At 41.0% G+C, this 20,000-nt stretch overlaps 2 protein-coding genes across 2 annotated transcripts in view; both read left to right on the top strand.

The window, feature by feature from the left end:
- LOC136852372 (uncharacterized) overlaps nucleotides 1–831 on the top strand; it is a 44,993-nt gene extending 44,162 nt beyond the window's left edge. The window contains exon 2 of the mRNA XM_067126964.1: nucleotides 1–831. This exon is cut by the window's left edge and continues 1,896 nt beyond it. The gene's annotated coding sequence lies outside the window, so the exon portion shown is untranslated.
- LOC136852412 (uncharacterized) overlaps nucleotides 1–20,000 on the top strand; it is a 336,382-nt gene that overhangs the window by 63,535 nt on the left and 252,847 nt on the right.

Genomic DNA, 20,000 nt, shown 5'->3' on the forward strand with positions numbered 1-20,000 from the left:
TGATTTAAGAGTAAGATTCAGTTTGACAAAGCTTATCCTAGTTAGCAGTTTATTTTAATAATGTGATGCCTCTGGCATAGAATTGGCTTGTATGTACATTGCCTTGCATTCTTGGTCTAATTGATATGTTAAATTTTTTTATCTTTTTTTTTATCCTTGGAATTGGCTTACAAAGTGGTGAAGTAGATTTGAATGCCTCCCTGGGAATTAATGTACTCATTGAGTATCTGAAGCATAATAGTTAGTAGTTAGGTTTGCAAATATTTAGTGATGTCATAAGCATGTACATACAGGGGAAGTTATACTGAACACTTCATGCCCAAATAACAGAAGTAAAGGGGAACTTTCATGCGGGAAACAGAGTGCTCGTTAGTAGCAGTTAAGCTGGAAGAATTCAGAACTATGAGAAAACCAGATTTTTTATGACGTTTATAAACTTATAATTTGGACAGACGCCTTACTTGTGTTTTGTCAAGCAGTACTAGGTAAAACATTAATTTCCGCTAGAGAAGTAAAAATTGCTAATATTTTTTAAAACCCACAAGATTCTTACATCAGTCATATTGAGTTGTACCTGTTTCGAGCTCTGGAGACTCACAGCGTTCATATTAACATTTATAGCATTCTATGAATATTTTTCATTACCACGACCTAATTTTGATGTCACTTGTGGTTCAACATTTGGTAGCAACAACCTTCTTGCCCCAGCTTTTTTTTTTTTTTTTTATCAAGATGTCTTTCTCTATTGTGTTCGCATGTAAACTGTCAATGTGAAATCCTGAATGGACAAGGAATGTGGAATTGTGAATTGAAATAAAAGACAAAACTTCAGAAGGGTCAAAAATTATTTAGCCTCTGTCCTGGGAAAAGCCGTCACCCCAAGCGGTACCCCAAGCACCGCTTCTTTATTTGGTTGTCTTGTCTTGTCACCAAGAAATGTCATGTCCACCTGTTTTTCATTATATTTATCCTTCTGGCATTTTAGTTACACCCACAAGAAAAGCATTTCAGTATCATGGCAAAACTTCAACTCGAGTACCGTCCTACCAGGATTAAGGGGTTTAGGTTTTACCCTTCATGGCGATTACTTGATCAGATTTTAATGTACTCAGCAAATTGGGAGCTAACTATTAATCCAGATCAAGGAGAATGAAAAGTCCATGGTGTAATTGTATTTTAAATGACAAAGTCTTAGGTTTGAGGGAAGCAGTTGGTAAGTTTTATACTTCATCATGTGTCACTTGTTCGATTATATGTATCACTAATTCTAATCCAGTTAGTTATAGACACATGGTACGGAAAGTCTCGATTGAAGACCCCACCAACAGTGCCGTAGCTGGCATTCCAAGGGTCCCCCCCCCCACCTAGGAGGTGCCAAGATATTTTTCGGGGAGGGTCAAAGAATATTACACACAACTATTGTACCAGTTATGAAATTAGTAAAATATACTGTTCTCAAATGTATACATCCATGTGAATGAAGGGAAATAACAGTACTGTATTAGTAATTAATAAACCTGTTTTGAAATTATAGAGCACAGTTTTCAATTAATTCATTGGCATGTAAATATATCAAAATAGTGCATATCATCGGTAACACAAAAGGCTGATAACCCTCCAAAATCTCTTCAAAATTTCAACCTATCCCATTCCCTCTCCTTGGAAATTAACCCTAAGCAGCAGTAGCAAACTGCATTGCACTTACTCAAAACTGTGACTATGGTTTCAATCACTTCATGCACAAGTTGATGACAGAAAGTTGGATCAAAATATTATGAACAAACATGTCATTTGTGTTAGAAACCTTCAACTGCAGTTTGTTTGACCATCAAATTAAAGTTTAGCAACAAAAATGGCTGAAGCCCACCCACTGGCTACTGCCCACAAATTAAGTTAAAGTATATCTCATCTTGGGGACCATGAGCTGATTTAACAGCTCTCCCCCCCCGAAGGATTAGATTTATTTTATGTGGCTAAGAACCAACTGGTTCCCACGGGACCACAGCTTATTGTGGAATCCGAACCCTGCCCACCAGGCATCTGAAGAGAAAGGATAACCAGTAATCAAACGCTAGTAAGCTCTACCCACCCCTCCAATGAAGAACAGCCCACGAGGCATCTCCAATAACCAGTAAATGGTAATAAAAAGTTATGTACAACAGTCATAAGTGACAAGCCTAAAATATATATATACAATCAACAACACTGTTACCAATGTCTGAAAAGGGAAGGGAAAAGTGCATGTCGCCAAACAATTTACATTTAATGGACTGCCCCCTTACGGTGGTGGGTGATGGAAACCTCTATTTTGAATAATTTTTTTTTTAAATTGTTTTTTCATGTTCAAGAAATCCTTGGCGCATAATACCGAGCACTGTAAAATAATCGCATCTGAAGTAAAGCGATATCCATACCCGTATGGACTGAATTAAGAAATGGAAACCAAGCTGAATTGCATTCTGTTAAAGATGGCACATGACCGGTATGGAGAGAATTCCGCCTTGGATGACCAATGGTTTAAAGGTGAAAGGAAGGCAATGGTCCTGCTACTGGAACCTTTAAATAGGAAAAGAGGAAGGAAATCAACACACACACACACATACGTAATACCCGGTATGTACACAAACATGCATCCATGAACTTTGTCACATACTCTGCCTTTTTTGTTCTTAGATAATAAGCCAAAGGTTTCGTTTAACATCCAATTTAGTTTATATAATTATATTTATAATATATATGTATGTATATAAAAATATTTGTATGTAATATACTATATAATGTATATATATATATATATATATATATATATATTGTATATGTATAATAATATAATAATATTTATATATATATATATATATAACAGTAGTATTTATTTTATATACATATATATATATATATATATACATATATATATATATAGATAAATAGATAGAGAGAGAGCTGCGCGAGCTAGCTAGCTCTGTGTGCCTGGTGGTGTAGTCACACTTGTAGGGCTCCACAATACCCCCAAGACCCAGGCAATCTCACGAGCACTGTATTGTCTCTCAATCAAACCGTCTTTTGAATGTTGGGAAGGAGTTTCTGATCCTCTTAAACTCAGGGTTTTTCACTGAAGATGAAGATGTGAATTCAACGTTTTATTTCACCATTATTCTCTTTACTTACAAATGTTAGAAAAATCATCAGTGTGAAGCTTGGAAATACTGCTTCAGGGTCCACTGAAGACTTAATAATTAATATCTCTGGATGCCATCCTTAACAAAAAAAAAAAAAAAAAAAAAAGTAATAATGCTCATCACATGAATAATGAAAATTAATATATCTGGATGCCATCCATAAAAAAAAAAATTAATGAGCAATAATACTCATCACATGAAAAATGAAACAACAAATGGAGCAGTAACACAAAGATGAATAATGAATAACAAAAGAAGTAGAAAAAAAGAGGAGTCAAAAGAAATAAAAAATAAATAAAAAAAAAAGTATTGCGAAGTGCACAATGATGGAAATAGGTCCGGGATTAAACCGACTCCTTTCTGAATATTAACGTTATTACGTCAACCACAAAAACAATTCAATTCATTTCTTAAATAAGCACAACTCGATTTAACCCGGAACATTCATATTCTTGGAGACTGGAATTCTTTATGTAGCTCCACCACTTATTAACTAATCTCTCTCTCTCTCTCTCTCTCTCTCTCTCTCTCTCTCTCTCTCTCTCTCTCTCTCTCTCTCTCTCTCTCTCTCTCTCTCTCTCATATGTACACGCTTCTATAAACAGTAGATACAGGTACTATTATTAGATGTATATATACAGTATATAGATGAGATATATATATATAGCTTTCTCTCTCTCTCTCTCTCTCTCTCTCTCTCTCTCTCTCTCTCTCTCTATCTCTCTCTAATCTCTATCTATATATACTCTACATCTCTCTCTCTCTCTCATGCAATATATATATATAAACAGTAGATACAGGTACTAATAATTAGATATATACAGGCAGTCCCCGGTTTGACATCAAATTTCCGTTCTAGAATTGTGTATAGCGTTCGTAACCCGTAAAAATCATCGTAAGCCGGAAAATCGTGAATTAAAAAAATCGTAAAAATCATAAGAAAACCTTATTTATTTTTAATCTGGGTGCATTGAAAACGATGTAAACTATCATTATTATTGAGTTTTACATAAAAAAAACCTTCAAATTATGATTATTCTGCCGTTTTGAATTGCCATGTTATATTTCTTCGAGTTAGCCATTTATATTTCCCTATTTACAACTAATACATTTACCCTAAGTTCCTTTTGGAAAAGATACATGATCTACATTCGTAAGTTTTGAAATAATTTCTGATGAATATATTTGACAAGCAATGTCGGAACCTCGGATGCAGTGATTTTTTTTTTTTTTAAATGGCGAACCGTCGTAAAACCTGCTGGAGTGCCAGGTGTATATACAGTATTAGATGAGATATATATATATATGATGTAGCTAATCATATATATATACAGGACACTAACATTTCAACACCATACGCAAATAGGGAATATTTATATATATATATATATATATAAATATATATATATTTATTATATATGTATATATTTAACAGTTTCCATGATATTCTTTTTATGGGACTTTTAACATAACATAATAAATTACAACTCATTATCTTTACACTGACATCAAATTCCCTAACTATATGTACCAAAAATTGTCTATAGAGTTACCACGTGCAACATCTGTAAATTTGGTCAATTCATGCAATACATTATCATGAATTAAACAAAATCTTTCTGTTCTTGGAGGTCCAATTTTATGGATGACTGTGTAATGGGCAAAAATTATTTATTGTTTTGAATAAATATGCGTTGGTAAAGGATAGAAATTATTATACAGTATATCATTCCTAATATATAATGTTATAAAGCAATAATTTTATTTTCCTAAATGATGGGAATACTATCCCTTACTGTGTATGATTACCTCAGGAAAAGGTATGAATTGACGTGTTGTGTAAGCTGTGAGCTTTTCAGAGTTAGCCATTTGTATATTTAATCCCCATTTACAGCTAATACATATACCCTCCAAGTTCCTTTTGGAAAAGATTTCCAAATGTAATGATCTACATTCCTGTAAAGTTTTGATCTAGAATTTTCAGTCATTATCTTCAGGTAATTGCTACCAAGCAATTGGAAAAGGAACTTATCCTCTGCATGCAGATGAGTAAAACATTTTGACGTTTTATTTATTTATTTATTTATTTATTTTTTTTTTTTTGTTCACCATTGAAGCGATAATTAATTCCAACTGCTAGAGTGCCCAAGGTGATATTTTGATTATTCCAGCAAAGCCAATAACGTGTTGTTCTTGCTACATGATGTTGGTGGTCATGTAATAAGTGACGTAGGATGGTGTGTTGGACCATTTTAACACCATATGCAGAAAAAAAGGGAATGGGTTTATATACTTATACCACATAACGTCTTCAGCCGTACGTATGAAGGGGTGGGGGCAAATAACGAGATTATGGCTTTTTGCATGATTAAGCGGTTGCCAGATGTCGCGTATACAAAATTAACAGTTAGTTTTCTATATATATTCTTTTTATGGGCAGTTGCTCTTGCAAAGAAGTAGGTATTACAGTTATGAAATAATTTGAGGTAAATTGATGTATCATCTCAACTTATATACTATATGTACCAAAAAATGTTTTTTCAATCCTTTTACAGATGCTGCCTTCCACTTTTGCATATGAATTGTTGTTGTTCTCTTTTAAGTAATAATTTACTATAAATCCCAGAAATAGAAATAGATTTCGCTCCAAAGTGTAGAGAGAGAGTGTTTGGTGGAGGTTTCTGCTGCCTGAAATCGTTGTGTTAAACCACTACTACGCATCCACATACTGCGTTTCACTTATTACAGAAAGAAATGATTGATTTAGGTTTTCAATGTAGATTTTATTGAGGTAATAAACAATTAATTATTGTCATAATTTATGATCAACATTCACTTAAATTATGATAAAAAATTAATGTTATAGGGGATTTATTGTTGTAGGTTAATCAAGGCAGTGTCAGAAGAGAAGGTGGAATGTCAGGTGAAAAATGAGAAGAAACCCATAAAACTGAAGGAAAAAGTGACATCAAAACAAAAGCTTCATTTAATTTGTTTGTTTTTGTATGTCTGTCACGGGGTAGGGTTGGAATTTTTTGAGTTGAAAATCTTTCGCAGCTGTGTGCAAAATTTGTCTGGTTCTGTCAAGCTGTACGGATTTCTATATTGGAGAAATATATATACAAAATCCCAACAAAAACATACATTTTGATTTTCTTTTCTTAAATGATAATGGTATTAAATATATAATTAAAATATAGGTTTCACACTTGAATGAATGTATCAGATGTATACTTAAAAGTGCGTTGAAGAATTTATTTCTAAATTTGTTAAAAGAATTACAAAATTTATTAAAGAGATAAATTGTGTGCTGTTCCACGAAGATAATCTAAAACATTTTGACGTTCACGTTCACTCATCACCTTGGTGATCCACTCTTCACGAATCATTTTTTTTGTTTTCCTTTTTTTGTGGAGATTTTTCACTGCAAAGTATGCAACAGCATTCAGTTTGGTTGTTGACTTGCTGCTGTTCCTATCACAGTAACTCTTCAATTGTGGCGTGGCACCCCAATAGTGTAATCATTATTATAGCACCCCTTCTTCACCATCCCACCATATCTCATGAATTAACTTCTTATTTCTCTGAGTAAAATTATTATCCATACTCTAATCAAAATCATCACACAGTACACATTTGCCAGAAATATACTGTACAAAACAAGTGCATATCAGAAGAATTAGATAAACATAATTAGGTAGACACACCTGATAATAATTATATGAGGGCTTCTGTCACCCGGGACATGTATTTTTTACATGTTCATTGACATAATCTAGCCAAGACAAAATTTATGAAAATCTTGTGGCACCCCTAGGCACTGTCTGTGGCACCCTGCACCCATTTTGAGAATGGAGTCAGAATTTTTTGAAAGCCCAATATGAGCTCTTCCAATGACGTTTTCCCATCTGTGCCATCACTGCTACTGCATTTCTCTTGCGTGGAAGTCATAATTCCATGACAGTCATGTACTGACTACATAAATAATAGGAGGAAAAAATGATGTATTATCGGACGACAGCACCCTTTTAAACAAATGCCTTCTTATTCGTCCGAGTCGTCATTATTTTCAAACCATATAATAACATCGTCCGCTTCTTGTGGCAAATAAGATTTTAAGACTTCAAAATGCTTCCGGAATTTCATTTGATGGAAGAAATGAACAGGCAAATAAATGACACGAAATTATTAAACTAAAGTTCATCTGTCTTTGCTGTAGCAAATTGATAATCCAGTCGATTAAATTCTTGACATAAGCACTGTTTGTCCTAAATGGAAAAAACAAAGTTTGCTGTTGGCTTGCAAAACCATCTGTATATTATTTATTAACCTAGTCTTTACGTTTCCCAGTCATTAAAGCAACACAAGTGGAAAGATCCCTACGATTTCCAGTATCCCCAGGTGCATGAATTGTGTACAACTGGTAAAATAGTATAGGAGCTGTCATTTAAAGTACCATCCATGGTCCAGTATTGAGCTTTTCATAATCTCTTCAAATTTGTGGCTGTAGTCACCACATTTACCAAAAGTCTGTCATCCTCTTGCCAAAAATGAATTGCCATTTGATGGAAGTTTAAGTTCTGGTAGGATGCTCATTTCTTCTTCTAATGACCTTGGTTCTCATGTGCCTAATCCAGTTTATTGTCTTTCTTAATTAAAATAAATTTTTGAAGGTAGACAGTACAATATTTGGAGGAGCAGAGACAGGTACTTGAATGAGTAATTTGAAATTGTGTATGTGGTCGATCTCTTGTTGATTTTGTACAAATTGTATTTTCACCTCGTGTATGGTTTTTTGCAACACTAGCAGCACTTGTGAAAGGAGAGTGATTGTGTTCAACAAATTTGTTAATGAATGCTTTCCATTTACAAGTTTAGTACCTGCTCTGCCTTTACAGTTATCAAATTTACGAAATTCACATCACCAGTAACAAGAATCGTTTCTGTTTTTATCCTTCGCCATCAAATATCCACATATGTTGATTTCGTCTTTTTTGTTTTTTGTGAAAAAATCGTTTCTCTGCTTCCATCCTGTTTGCTATGGGAGGTTTAGAAATAAAATAAATTTCAAAATTATATGTGAGGTTTAGACCATTCTCAAAAGCAAACAAAAAAAAAGTACACCGTTCTCTGTAGTGACTATATTCACAGTGTATGAATTGGGAGGATTTAAAATTACATCTGCTAAGCAACATGATTTACAAATCAGTGATTAACATTGAGTACATAATTATGGTTAAAGGGAGGTTAAATAAAAAAGATTGGCTTTGTCAGGTCTACAAAAAAAAAAGAGGAACATGGTAAAGTCCCGCTCATTTATGTTGCTGTTCTATGTAGTAAACATCCTGTTTTCTCCGGTACCTTCACAGTGACCTGGAGTCGCCCGGGCCATATATTTGTCGCCACATTTGCAAATTGTATATGTATTATCTGTCTAAGCGAACATGCTTTATGTACAAATGACAAGTCATTTATGCTGTATTGTAAACATTGTTGATCACTGTGTTTTCTACATGAATCTGTTTTTGTAACAAATTAGTTTGACCTCAGGTCACCTGTAAATATCTTTGTACCCGCAGCCTCTGCGATATGAAATGAGAACATCCGCATCCCACTTTATAAGCAGCTCGCTCCATGAATAAACCAGCAGTACTTGTCTTCCTGCACATTATTTTGTACCTCTCTCACAGTGGTGACCCCGGGAATGGTTCCCAGAGCCATTAACGGACCCACACGGCGACTAGTCTTGGCCCGATGAACCTCCTCCGCCCCTAACGGACTAATTACGGCACTCTAACAAAAGCGTTTGGGCGTTAACTGACCCTCGTTGGCAGGTGGCCAGCATCATTAGCGGAGACCACTGCGCTTCCCCAGCGTTTTTATTGGCGTAGTATATCCCTCACACTCATTAGAGGCGAAATGAGCATGGACACGGACATCCCTAACCACATACAAATTATTATGAACCTCTCGGAGGCAGGCGCCTCCCTATTATTAACCCCTCTCCCTTGCGCACCTCCACACCGGTACCCACTCCCCCTTGAACCCCCTGTCAAACCAAACCAAAGGCGGCCTAACATAAGACTACTGCCATTTACCAGGGAGAACGCAGCGTCCTGGTTCTACAGGGTTGAGGACAGTTCAGGGTTGCAGCCCTAACGGACCAGGTGTTGAAGGCAGATTATCGCCATCAACGCCCTCCCCGGAGAGATATACAGGAAGGTCACCCCTTGGTTAATGGCACGGTGCACCGCCATCTTCCAGGAACTAAAGTCCACACTTGTCAAGACCTGCTCCTGCCGGTCTCGAGACAAAAGCTGCCCACGCATCGACCTCGCCCTCAACCCCGGCAGGAGGAAACCTCTTGGAAACGTGGCACGCCCTGCAGGACCTCCTCCTCCCCCAAAACTGACAGCAACAGCAGGTGCAAGAAATCAGCCTGTAAAAGGGAGATCTTCCTGCAGCAGCTACTGACGGAGGTCTGTGGGCATAGCATGGGCACTTATACCTTGCTGGTGAGGACCTGATCAGGGGTTAATTAGTTTATCAAGCAGCTGATGGATTCCATAAAGGTGGCCAAGCAGGCGACCACGCCCACACACACTGCCTACTGCCTCCTGCCAGAGGACCCCACCACGGCACCCATCATTTATTTCGAACAGAAGAGGCCATCCCACCAGCAGAAGAGGGAGGTGCGGGCTTTGCTATTACCAAGGGAAATAATATAATAACGGAGATTCTTAATCCCCTGCCCTTTCTTCCCTTCAAAAAACGGGATGTTCACTACAGACAAAGCGTTGACGGGGACTTTACATATAGCCTGCAAGAAAGTGGCCTCGTCGTCTTTTGACAAATGCACCTTCAGCGTCGAGAAGGTGGAGTTCTGGGTCACGAGATGATAAAGAGGCATCCACCCAGTGTATATCAAATCATATCGAGGCCGTCGAGAAGTTCCCCACACTTACCTCCATCAGGGTCTTACAAGAATTCCTCGGGATGGCCAACTACTACAGAAGGTTCATCCTGGGGATTGCTCACACCATACCTGACCATGGTGGCCTTTCTCAAGACAAAAGGCCTTGCCAAAAGCAACAACTGATGACAGACACCAGCAACGTCGCCTGCGGAGCTGTCCTAGAACAAGTCATCAGTGGGGTCGCTCAATCCATCGCCTTCTTCAGCAGGAGGCTAAACCCCACCAAGTCCCGCTGCAGCACCTTCGGCCAGGAACTCTTCGCAGCATACCAGGCGGTATGGCACTTCAAGTTCCTCCTGGAGGGCGCATCTTCACGCAACGTTGGACTGACCACCAGCCGCTGAACCACACCTTCACGGCGAGGGGATACATCGTCCGCTAGGCAGCAGCGGCACCTCGCGGCCATCGTGGAGTCCACCTGCACCATCAAATACCTCCCCGGCAGGAAGAACCCGTTAGCTGGCGCCCTCTCGGGATCGAGATCAATTTAGTACAACTCAGAATCGACTATGGGACCTCGCCCTGAACAGGTTGCCGACCCTGAGACCCCAGCCTACTGTACAGTTGTCACGGCGCTAAAGTGGAGAGACGTGCCTTCGCCGGCTCAGACGGGTGCGTTGCTGAGCGACGTCGGTACCGCCACCCCGTCCCCTGATGCCCGCCTCCAGGCAGCTGGTCTTCGGCGTCATCCATGGCCTCTCCCACCCATCCGGAAGGAGAGAAGTTCATCTGGCATGGCATTTGGAAGGGCGTGACGACCTGGGCAAGGCAGTGTATGCAGTGTCAGGCCAGCAAAGTAGTACGACACACCGAATCAGGGATCGGCGAGTCCCCCAACCAAAGAGACGCTTCAGGCACATACATGTCGACGTGGTGGATCCTCTTTCCGCATCAGGAGGAACTAGGTACGTTCTAACTGTCATCAAAAGCTCCACCAGGTGGCCCGAAGCTACGCCCATGGAAGAAGCCACCTCCAGCGTGTGCACAGAAGCCCTCCTCTCCAGCTGGATCAGCCAGTTCGGTGTCCCACACGAGATAACGACAGACATGGGCCTGGCTTTCCTGTCTGAGCTGTGGACTGCCCTGGCACGCCTGATGGGGACCACTCACCACAGCACCACCAGCTACAACCCCACAGCCAATGGAATGGTGAAAAGTTCCACAGGTCCCTGAAGGCGTCCCTCATGACTTGTTGCTTCTCTGACAATTGGAAGTATCAGTTGCCTGGGTCCTCCTCAGGTTGAGAACCACCCCCAGAGCCAACGGCGACCCCTCAGCGGAAAAAGTCTACGGGGAGACCCTGGTAGTCCCGGGGAACTCGTCACAGAGGACAGAGATGACATAGGGAACAGAGGCTCCGCCAACAGAGTTGGAAAGTAAAGATTCTACCAGAGGACATTCACCGACACGTCGTCCCCCTTCATGGCCCTCACACTCTCTCCGCCACCCACGTCTTCATCAGGAACATGAGCGCCGTCTGCCCACACAGGGTACCTTTCCTTCTGCTGGAAAGGAACACAAAGGTGTTTTGTTGAGCCATCCATGGACGTAAAGACTGGATATCCGTGGATCGCCTCAAACCTGCATTTCTGGAAAGGACAGAAGCAGGTGGCCCCAAACCCACCCCTACAGGAGCTGGCACCCCAGTTTGCCCCGAGCGGAAAAAGGTGTGGGTGTCCCCAAGACCCAGAAACCTGGGCAATAGGGCACCCCAACACACCACTCCCGAGGACACCGAGGGTGCGACCACCCTCCCCAGTTAACATCAAGCGAGGCCCCTTCAGCGCCCTAGCAGATACCTACTTTGGTCAGACATTGCCTCCGTCTTTGGCTTTTTGGGAGGAGTATGCTACAAAGTCCCTGCTCAATGCATTCTCTGTAGTGAACATCCCGTTTTCTCTGGTGCCTTCACATTGACCTAGGTCGCTCGGACATATATTTATCACCACACTTGCAAATTGTAAATGTATATCTGCCTAACTTATGAACATGCTTTATGTACAAATAACGAATCATTTATGTTGTATTGTAAACATTATTGATCATTGTGTTTTCTGCATGAATCTGTCTGTTTTTGTAACAAAATTAGTTTGACCTCAAGTCACCTGTAAATATTTTTGTACCCACGGTCTCTACGATGTCATGAGCGTCTGCATCCCGCTTTATAAGCGGCTCGTTCCATGAATAAACCAGCAATACCCTTCTTCCTGCTCATTATTTCCACCTCTCTCACATACCATTAATTAATACTTGCCTTTAACAATCACCATCTTAACTAAACAAATGTTTGATGCACACACTATATATATATATATATATATATATATATATATATATAGATATATATATATATATATATATATATATATATATTTATATATATATATATATATATATATATATATATATATATATATATATATATATATATATATACATATATATATATACACACACACACACACACACACACACATCACACACACACAGTGATTATTTAATTAATATGTGTGGATCTTTATATCAAAAATCTAGCAAAACGATATGGAGGATGTTAAGCTGTTAGAATACATTTCCTAATTAAGTAAAATTTTGATGCCAGGTCTTATTGAATATACATAATCCAGGGGATATATATGTCAGATATATATATATATATATATATAGGAAATGTCATATATTATATGGAAATGTGTATATATACACACACATTTTTCTTTTGGGTGAGTCCCTTGTTTGTGAAGGAAAAATTAGTTATGGAAAAGAGGATCATTTGAAGACCAGCATTGTAAAATTTTGATTAGAGGTCTTCAGTGATGTTTTGATGGTCGCCGAAATGTTGGATTTCGGTGGAATTTATTTGTGATTTTAAGATTTGTTAAACTTTGCTGTTAAAAACCGCATTGAACATTATGTTGAAGAAATTTCGTGCTTTATCGATTAAATGTAAACTTTGCTGTTTTTCATTTATATTTGTCTTTTTTTCATTTCCAATCATGTATTGTATTGTGTGTACTTTATAAGTAACATGGGAGGAATTCCAATGTCTTTATTTTATGCGATTTGGGTTAATAAAGATTTATTTGACTTCTTCAGATGTTTTGCTGAATGAGACAAAGACGTACTCATTGGGAATGTACTGAACTTTGATTTTACTTTGACCTGTTGCGAGTTACAGACTAAAGACTGTAATATGATTGATAATTTGGGAACTTTAATATTCCATTTTATTTCATCTCTTATTTCAATATTCCATTTTATTTCATCTTTTTTTGCAGTCTATTTATGTTAGATTTTGTCAAGTAAATTATTCTGGGTAAAGCTTGTTTTGCTGTAGACCTGAGAGAGAGAGAGAGAATGCAGAGTAAGTACAGATACAGTAAGATCCCCCATATTAGCGGGGATCGTAACTTGGCACACCCAGGTGCAAATAGTTAGAATCCACTTTGCATACTTAAAACCCTCTAAAAACACTTAGAATTGCCTATTTGTTAGTTTAAACACAAGAAAAACCCCTCTAGAAATGCTTATACCTGAGTCTTTTAATTGTTTTATCAAAAAAGTGCATTTAGTCATCAAAATGATATGAAAATACAGTAATTAGTGAATATCTCTCAATGAAAAATACCGTGAATGGGTGAATTTTCCGCAAATAATGGGTAGACGTTCCATAGAGAAATCTCGAATGAGTCCATAAATCGTGAAAAAATCCGGTTTACTGTATGCACTGCCAAGTGACCTTTTGATGCAGTCATATCAATTTATACCAAATATATATATATATATATATATATATATATATATATATATATATATATATATATATATATATATATATATTGTTATGTGAGGTCTTGGTTGATCATGTATTATTCAATTTACGTAATTTTTACGGCCCTGCAAACCAAGATTACACGTAACCTGCCACTTGAAGCCAAAAGTTAACCTCAAAGACAGACGTTAATTAGCCAAAGGTCGCCAGTTAAGGGTTATTAACCTTAACAAAGAATATTTGAGATGAATTTGATTTTAAACGCAACGGTTCTTCCAAACATTCGGACCTTGAGGCATACAAAAGCATCGAGATTTAACCTGATTTTGCTTACCCTAAATCCTAGGTATTTTACTGGAATAATGGGGTTGAAGCTAACAATATAATAATTAGGCTTAATCTAGACTTTGTAAAACACATATACCGTAAGTGGTGGCTGAAGGGGGAACAAAGGAAATTTGAAATACAGAAACAAAGGATAAAAGAATGGCGAAGTTTTGAACAAAAAGCGACTTTACCTTAGGACGAACGTTGTGCGCATCAACGACCGACGTGGAGTTCTTGCAATTGTTTCTTCACCTCACTAATAGAATAATAGACAAAGAAAGGGGGAAGAGGTCCAACTGGACATGTTATCTCTCCGAAAGCTTGGTTCTCTCTGAAGTTCCCTGACCGGCCTGGGTCAAAAACAGGCCTATCAGTCATGCCCAGGCGTTCTTGCTTTGTTAAAACATTCGCCACGAGAGACAGGTAAAAGAAAAAAAAAGGACCTTAGGACCACCTATTTTTAAGGTTGAATATGGAAATTTTCCTATAGGGTAAAAGGCCTAACTTACCTATCCCGTTCTCCAACGGACGTTAAGGTTTGAACTGAAGATGCTCCTATATAGACAACGTCTTTTCCCGGTCTCAGTCAGGCTGATATTTTTACAATCAAAAGTTACGAGGGCGAACAGCAGTAATATTTGTAAAAGCTCCCCCTTAAGAGGGCCTTCACTCCCTTTTCGGGCGTGAAGGTCTATACTAAACAAGCTGTTCGCCTCTCGTAGGTTACTCTCCTTCCCTGAGCAGATTAGTCCTGGTTAGCCTACCTAGCTACAGAACTACCTAACCTAGATAGGATATGAGCTATAATCACTACTTAACCTAATTCTAATAGTACTAGAAGGTGCTCACGGTTATTATAGGCTACCTCCTACAATCATGATGTGTTTTAGACCTAGTCTAGTGGTACATTCTATGATATTCCCTAGCCTAACCTATCCTAACCCGACCGTAGCACCAACATAAGAGTTAATATTCTAACTAAATTACAACATGGTTTATTTTTAATACAATTAAAATTTACTAGTTAATTCATGAGGGTTGCCTCATATGATAAATGGGTGCCTCACTGAGGTCTTAGGCCATGCGTGTCACGAGCATCGTGGCTCGTTTCACAATAGTTAAGATTACTGAAATTAGTTAGGCTACTTACATGATTACTGCGGCTCGGTGGTAAGTGGAAAGAACAAGGCTACTAAATTGATGTACTGTACTTTAAGGTGGCCTAGGCTATGCACAATGAAAGGAAGAGATCACACTGGCTACCTTCTCTGGGCAAGGGGCCAGGATCACTCTTAGATGTTAGGGCACTGTGCCGAGAGGGCACTAGTGCCAGGATGAGCGTATAGCTCGGCAACTACTGGGCTCTCTTCCGCCCCTTCTTCTTCTTCTTCGGGTTCCTCCAAGGCCTATCAGTAGCTGGCCTAGCAGGTGATGAGAGCACCGACTCCGGGACAGGCCAGAAGGGCTAGCGGGGCGCGAAGTCAGGGGCAACTGCAAAAAGCTGCGGGAGGACTCCCTACTCCGGCTGCTGCGACAACCGGAGCGAGAGCGATCTCGACTTCTGCGTCCGAGGATGCCAGTTCCTGGTCTTCCAAGGGAGGGGTACCATTTCGATCCTCCAGGGGTTCATCCCCTGGATTCAAATTTTGCAAAGAAGAAGAAGAAGTTTCGGGTGCTGGAGGCTCTCCAGTCGCGATGATCAACTGCATGGGGAATCCTAAATCTCCGGAGGAGGATTCGCCTCATGATTTAGACCGGCATAGGGGCCTTTTTCCATTGGTAGCTCAACGTCCGTGGCGGGACGGAGTCTGGCACTGCTCAGTGCTCGCAAGTGGCACTGGCAGCAGTTGAGGGTCAGGCATGCCTGACAAGGGGTCCGGAGGTGCAATACCTCTCGGACGACTTGGGTTTGGCTGCGGCAGAGATTCCTGCCCCAGCGGGAGATCGTAGCCTCTCGGTGAGTTTTGTTCGGGGGCGTCCGCTGGGCGTTGCTTGGTTGGGCAGCCCTCCCAATTTGTGGAGTGGTCTGCCCGCTTGCACGTCCTGCAGCGGTACTGCTCCTCCTGAATCTCTCTTCGCGGAGGAAGACCTCTTGGTGGGCCAGCCCTTCGCGATTGGAGGGCTAGGCCTGGAATAGGTTGGGTGGTGCCCTTCCGCGGACCACTTTGGTGGGCGGAAGGTGGAGGTTTGTCATGGTTGGGAGTTTTAGATGGGGCCTCCGTGGAGGAGGTAGCGTGGCTGTGGAGTGGCGTTGGTGACGGGCTTCGCAGAGAAGATCCCGACCCAACAAGAAGACCACTCCGGGCCGAATTCCACCTACCACGCCGAGGCGGTGGGGTATCGTGCCCCAAGGTGTCATTACCTGGAGTTGGACCGTGGGAACGGTGATGGTGTGGCCCTCTATCCACTTCATTTCCCACCGGGTTTCTTCGTCAACCATGGCACCGGCTGGCACTTGGGCCCTAGTGATCAGGCTAATGTCTGCCGCAGTGTCTACTGTGACCGGAAGGGTCACTGGCAGGCTAGTGCTCTGAAGAGGGGCCACCGAGATGAACTGGGTTTCCAGTCTCTCGGGGTAAAGGATCAGTGTGGACCAGCCGCAGAGAATGAAGTGCTGATTAGGTTGACAAATTTGGTGGTGGGGACATGATGTGGACAGGCCGGAGATCCAGCATTGTAGTGGCTAGCAGCCCCACAGGATTTGCACTGGGCCTTTTGGATGGGCTCGGTGGCCTGCAGTAACTGTTGGAGGAGAGGGCTGAGCGGATGAATCGGGAGCGGAGTTCTGGCTGGTAGGGTTAGGCTGCTTATTAGTGCCGAGTTTGTATCGGCACTCAGCTTCAGCGTGGCCCCCTTCTTGCAATAGTTGCACAGGGTCTTGCTAGGCAGTCCATTCTTCGGGCAGTGGAGTTCGAGAGGTAGGCGGAGGGATGATTCGCTTCTGAGAGGTGCTATGCGACTGATTGAAGGTTTCCACGAATCAGCCATGCGACAAGCTTCCATAAGTGTGGAGGGCTGTTTATCGTTAAGATATACCGCAAGGGCCCTGGCACACATTGGAAAAGGTCTTCTAGCATGGTCCGATTGAAGAGATCCTCAAACGTCGTGCAGGCCAAGGAGTCAAACCAGTAGCGTGCATCGGACTGGGTTTTGTGACATGCCCATTCTGTCCAAGACCAGCCGACTTCCTTGGCAAGACCTCGGAACCGTTGTCTCCATTTTTCTGGGGTTATCTCGTAGGCCTTTGTAATGACTCTACGAACTTCCGCCATGCTGCCTCTCTGGCTCTTCTCCAGTGAGCGCGCTGCCTTGGCTTTTCCCTCCATATGCTTGGCTAGTATTAAGGCTCTCTCCATCTCCGTGGTGCTGTAGTTATCGAAAAGAGCCTCGATCTCCTCCAGCCATGCTTCTGGCTCGTCCTCAGTCCACTTGGGGACTAGGGAATTGATGCTCGAAATTGGAGCATTTGATGCAGCAGGTGTAGGACTGGAGGCTTGATGGCTAGCCATAGCTTCTGCATTCTCCATTTTCGCTCTCTCAAGCTCGAGCTCCTTCTCCTTTAGGGCTAACTCAGTTTCCTTGCAGGCTAACTCATGTTGTCTCCTTCTTTCTTCTCTTTCCTCTTCATATTGCCTTTGCTCGGCTTCATACACCCTTCTTCCTCTTCTTCATACTTCCTCTGCTCGAGTCTTTCTTCCTTCTCCGCTTGGCCAAGTCATCCACTTGCTCCTTAACCCAGGTGGTAAGTTCCAAGCCGGTGAGACCTGCCGCCGTCCCCAGCCCCAGGAAGGTTTTATAATGCTCTGCTGCCATGGTTCTGGTGGGAAGGGCGTCTAATCGGTCGACTGGGCGTACTTGGGCAGCGAGGAAGTGTCTCTTCAATGACGTGGCACCCCTTTCAAAGGTGGCACTGTAGTTTGGGTGTGCCGTGTACAGGTCACACTGGTGGCACTCAGTATCCCTAGGCACTGGTGCAGGTTAGGTCCCAGAAGAACCTTCTCTTCTGTGTTCCCTTTTGTTTGCTTTAGTGGCACTTAGGGTGCCAATGTGTTCCTAGGGACCCTCTACTGGAGTCCAACTAGGCTATATGGGAGGAAAGGCACTCTACACCCCTGCAGAGTGCAACAATCGAATGAGAGAGAAAGGGAAGGTAAAGAGAGAGAGAGAGAGAGAGAGAGAAGTAAGCTATTCCAGTGATGACAGTGCTGCAAATTATTGGCACTGTGGAATAAAGTGAATTTTTTTTTTTTTTTTTTTTTCTTTAAAGATCCTCGTGAGTGGCTGGTCCTAGTACCGGCCCCAGTGCTGGCCCCTTCTTTTTTCAGAGGGTGAAAACTACTGTTGGCTTTCGGTCTGGATAGCAGGCCTCACTCGTGACCGACAGTTTATCACTGTATCGTAAGTACTCTTAACTTGTCCTCATCTATTGTGGGACAGAGGTGTTTCTTTTATTTGGTTTATTGTATTGAATTAATTAGCCTAGTGTCGGCCGTTCTTTCTTTGAAGAGGGTCACGTACACTTAGGTTAGGAATGCTTACTTGAATGAGAGAGAGAGAGAGAGAGAGAGAGAGAGAGATTTTCAATCAGCGAATTTCTTGCTGCTTGAGAACATGTAAACAAAGATTTTATACATGCACAATGGCATGGATCTTAATAAAATGATATAGATGCGTCGTCTTGGCTTCCTTAGGGATTACTTTATTATCTTAATTTTCCCGGGAGCCGACGTCACAAAAGTTTATCGTAAAAATTTTAAATTTTCTTTATATGATTTTTATAGCAGGTATTCGTAGGAACTTGTTATGGTACTCCTAACTAAGGCCTATCTTTCCCTGCCTAAATTATCTTTTGGTTTTTTCTAGCTAAGATATTGCGAGGTGGGGTCGCTACGAAAAGCAAAAAAAAAAAAAAGTATGCCCCAAGAGTGGCGGGGAGCAGAGTCGAGGTCACAATAACAAGGTCTTTGAGATGGCGGCCAAGGTCCCGTTAGGCCTAAATTTCAAAACAACCTCGGGCGGCGAAGGAAACCCCAAAATGGCCGTTCTCTCACAAACAGTTCGAACAATTTCAAAACAACCGCGCGAACACGGCGGAGGGATCCAAGATGGCGGGTATTTTCTTTTTCAAACAAATTCAAAACAACGCAACAAATGCAGGTATCCAGATTTTACTTTAAATATACCACTCATGCATAGCGTTTTACGTTACGGATGGAAAACTAAATTACCAACAACTTTGTGTCTTTTGTTATCGTATTCTCACCCGGACATTAAACAAAAGAATGAAAAGAGAAATGCTAGCCTGCCTGCGTAAATTTACGTTGTTGAACGGTACCTTTATTGTAAAATTACTATTTCAGTTCGTTTGCTACTTCACTGACACGGTTTTGAATGATTCCGCTATATGCAAACAATAACGATCGGAATTGCCGACGCGATTTCTACATTACTTTGTGTATATGAACTGGGCTCCGCGATTCGGCCTTAGTAACGACACAAATTGTGATTCTCTGCTCTCGAGTTGCACCCCTTCCTACGCTAATTCTCGCTACACTTGTTATACTATTCTCTTTACTGCTTATTATTATGCCTCGTTCCTTGTTTGGAAGAATGAAATGGAGTTCGATATCTGACTTTTATTTTTTGGAATTAATGTAATTTTAATTTCCTTTTCTCCAGATTCTTTCTCTAAAATGTACTTTAGATTCTACGCAAGGTCGCCAATGTTACGTGTGAGGGTCTTGGTTGA

Source organism: Macrobrachium rosenbergii, chromosome 3 (genome assembly GCF_040412425.1).
Source record: "Macrobrachium rosenbergii isolate ZJJX-2024 chromosome 3, ASM4041242v1, whole genome shotgun sequence".
NCBI lineage: Eukaryota > Metazoa > Arthropoda > Malacostraca > Decapoda > Palaemonidae > Macrobrachium > Macrobrachium rosenbergii.